Raw genomic sequence first — 3,924 nt, 5'->3', positions numbered from 1 at the left:
GCCGTGTCTGTGCGTGTCCCCTCTCACTTTCTGTGCACATGCCCTTCCCCTCGCCGTGTGTGTGCTTGTGTGCTTGTCCCTCCTTCCCTCTGTGTGTGTGTGTGTGTGTGTGTGTGTGTGTGTGTGTGTGTGTGTCCGTCCCTCGCTGTGTGTGTTTGTGTATGACCCTCCCTCGCTGTGTGTGTGCATGTCTTTCCCTTGCTGTGTGTGCATGTCCTTCCCTTGCTGTTTGTGTGTGTGTGTACATTTCACTCCCTCGCTATTTGTGTGTCTCTCGCTCGCTGTGTGTGTGTGTGTCCGTCCCTCGATGTGTGTGTTTGTGTATGACCCTCCCTCACTGTGTGTGTGCATGTCTTTCCCTTGCTGTGTGTGCATGTCCTTCCCTTGCTGTTTGTGTGTGTGTGTGTACATTTCACTCCCTCGCTATTTGTGTGTCTCTCGCTCGCTGTGTGTGTGTGTGTCCCTCCCTCGCTGTGTGCATGTGTCTCTATGTCTCTGTGTGCATGTGTCCCTCCATTGCTGCGCGTGTTCCTCCCTCTCTGCGTGTCTCAGCAAGTCCCTCCCTTGCTGTGTGTGTCCCTCGCTCGATGTGTGTGTGTGTGTGTGTGTGTGTGTGTGTGTCTCGCTTGCTTTGTGTGTGTGTGTGTGTGTGTGTGTATGTGTCACACCCTCACAGTACGTGTTTGTGTGTGTGTCCCTTCGCTGCGTGTCCTTCACTCGCTGGTTGCGTGTGTATCACTCCCTCACGTTGTGTGTATGTGTCTCTCTCTCACTTTGTGTGTGAATCTCCCTCCCTCGCTGTGAGTGTGCGTGTCCCCCCTCGCTGTGTGTGTGTCTCCATCCCTCCCTCTGTGTGTGTGTGTGTGTGTGTGTGTGTATGTGCATGTGTCCTTCCCTTGTTGTGTATGTGTGTGTCCCTCCCTCGCTGTGTGCACGTGTCTGCTTGTCTCTTCTTCCCTGTGTGCGTGCGTGTCCCTCCCTTGCTGTGTGTGTGTGTCTCTCCTTTGCTGTGTGTGTGTGTGTATGTCCCTCCCTCGCTGTGTGCGCATGCATCCCTCCCTTGCTGTGTGTCTCAGCAAGTACCTCACTCACTGTGTGTGTGTATGTGTGTAAGTGTGGGCCTCCTTCGCTATGTGTGTGTGTGTGTCCCTCCATTGCTGTGTGTGTGCGTGTCCCTCACTCACTGTGTACGCGTGCATCCCTCCCTCGCTGTCTGTCTCTGCAAGTCCCTCACTTGCTGTGTGTGTGTGTGCGTGTGTGTGTGTGTGTGTGTGTGTGTGTGTGTGTGTGTCCCTTCCTCGCTGTTTGTATGTGTCACATCCTCACTGTATGTGTTTGTGTGTCCCCCTTCACTGCGTGTCCCTCACTCGCTGTTTGAGTGTGTGTCACTCCATCGCGTTGTGTGTATGTTTCTCCCCCTCGCTGTGTGTGTGCGTATCCCTCCCTTGCTCTGTGTGTGTGTTTACGTGCATGTCCCTCCCTCTCTGTGTGTAATTGTATCTCCCTCCCATGCTGTCAGTGTGCGGGTCCCCCTTGCTGTGTGTGTGTGTGCGCATATCCCCCTTCACTGTATCTGTGTGTGTGTGTGTCCGTCCCTACTTCGCTATGTGTGTGTGTGTGTGTGTGTGTGTGTGTGTGTGTGTGTGTGTGGCCCTCCCTCGCCGTGCGTGTGTCCCTCCCTCGCTATGTGTGTGTGTGTCCCTCCCTCGCTGTGTGTGTGTCCCTCCCTCGGTGTGTGTGTGTGGTCCCACACTCGCTGTTTGTGTGTGTGTCTGTGTGTCCCTCCCTTGCAGTGTATGTGTAAGTTTCCCCTACTTACTCTGTGTGTGTGTGTGTGCATGTGTGTCCCTCTTGCTGTGCATGTGTGTGTGTGGCCCTCCCTCGCTACGTGTGCATGTGTTTCCACCTCGCTGTGTTCGCGTTTATTCCTCTCTGGCTTTGTCTGGGTGTTTGTGTGTGACTCCCTCGCTGTGTGTGCATGTCCCTCCCTGGCTGTGTGTGCACGTGTCCCTCTCTTGCTGTGTGTGTGTGTGTGTGTGTGTGTGTGTGTGTGTGTGTGCATGTGTGTCCCTCTTGCTGTGCGTGTGTGTGCGTGGCCCTCCCTCGCTGCGTGTGCATGTGTTTCCACCTCGCTGTGTGTGCGTGTATTCCTCTCTTGCTTTGTCTGGGTGTTTGTGTGTGACTCTCCCTCGCTGTGTGTGCATGTCCCTCCCTAGCTGTGTGTGCACGTGTCCCTCTCTTGCTGTGTGTGTGTGTGTCCCTCCCTCGCTGTGTGTGTATATTTGTGCATGTCCCTCCCTCGCTTTGCATGTGTGTGCCCCCTCTCAATTTCTGTGCACATGACCTCCCCCTCAATGTGTGTGCTTGTCCCTACTTCACGGTGTGTGCGTGTCCCTCCCTTGCAGTGTATGTGCGTGTCCCTCCCTCCCTGCGTGTCTGCCTGTCTTCCCCTCACCGTAAGTGTGTATGTTTGTCCCTTCCTCACTGTGTGTGCGCGTCTCTCCCTTGCTCTGTGTTTGTGTGCGCCTGTGTGTGTATGTGTGCATGTCCCTCCTTCGCTTTGCGTGTGTGTCCCTCCATCGCTGTGTGTCTGCATGTATCCCCCTCACTGTGTGTGTGTTTGCGTGTCCCTTCTTTGCTTTGCGCGTGTGTCCCTGTCCCTCGCTGTGTGTGTCCCTTCCTCGCCGTGTGTCTGCGTGTATCCCCCTCACTGTGTGTATGTGTGTGTCCCTCCATCGCTGTGTGTGTGTGTCCCTCCCTCGCTGTGTGTGTGTCCCTCTTGTTGTGCGTGTGTGTGCGTGGCCCTCCCTTTCCGCGAGTGCATGTGTCTCCACCTCGCTGTGTGTGTGCGTATCCCTCTCTTGTTGTGTGTGTGTGTGTGTGTGTGTGTGTGTGTGTGTGTGTGTGTGTGTGTGTGTGTGTGTGTGTGTGTCCCTTTTGTCGTACGCGTGCGTGCGTGGCCCTCTCTCGCTGTGTGTGCATGTGTCTCCCCCTCGCTGTGTTTGCGAGTGTCCCTCTCTTGCTCTGTGTGTGTATGTGTGTGTGTCCCTCCCTTGCTGTGTGTGCATGTTCCTCTCTGGCTGTGTATGCGCATGTCCCTCTCTCGCTGTGTGTGTGTCTCTCTCTCTCTTTCACTGTGTGTGTTTCTGTTTGTGTGCTTGCACATGCGCATGTCCCTCCCTTGCTCTGTGTGTGTTTGTGTGTGTGTCCCTCCCTCACTGTGTATGCATGTCCCTCCCTGGCTGTGTGTGCGTGTGTCCCTCTCTTGCTGAGTGTGTGTATCTCTCTCTCTCGCTGTGTGTGTTTCTGATTGTGTGCTTGCGCATGCGCGTGTCCGTCCCTTGCTCTGTGTGTGTGTCCCTCTTGCTGTGAGTCTGTGTGTCCCTCTTGCAGCGTATGTGCGTGACCTACTCTCGCTTTGTGTGTGCGTGTCCCTCTGGCTGTGTGTGTGCGTGTCACTCCCTCGCTTTGTGTGTGTGTGTGTGTGTCCCTCCATTGCACTTTGTGTATATCCCCCTCACTGTGTGTGCGCTTCTCCCTTCGCTGTGTTAGTGCATGTCCCCTCTCAAGTCCTGTACACATGCCCTCCCCCTCGCCGTGTGTGTGCTTGTCCCTCCATCCCTCTGTGCGTGTGTGTGTGTGTGTGTGTGTGTGTGTGTCCCTCCCTTGCTGTGTGTGTGTGTGTGTGTGTGTCCCTCCCTTGCTGTGTGTATCCCACGCTCGCTGTGTGTGCACGCGTCCCTCCCTTGCTCTGTGTTTGTGTGTGTGTATCTGTGCGTGTCCCTCCCTCGCTTTGCGTGTGTGTTTCCGTCCCTTGTGTGTGTGTGTGTGTGTGTGTGTGTGTGTGTGTATGTCCATCCCTCGCTTTGAGTGTGTGTCAATCCCTTGTGTGTGCATGTCCCTCCCTTGGTCTGTGTTTCTGTG

This window comes from Chiloscyllium punctatum, chromosome 34 (assembly GCF_047496795.1).
Source record: "Chiloscyllium punctatum isolate Juve2018m chromosome 34, sChiPun1.3, whole genome shotgun sequence".
Classification (NCBI taxonomy): Eukaryota; Metazoa; Chordata; class Chondrichthyes; order Orectolobiformes; family Hemiscylliidae; genus Chiloscyllium; species Chiloscyllium punctatum.
The sequence above is the reverse complement of the archived record's forward strand: the minus strand, read 5'-3'. Positions refer to the sequence as shown.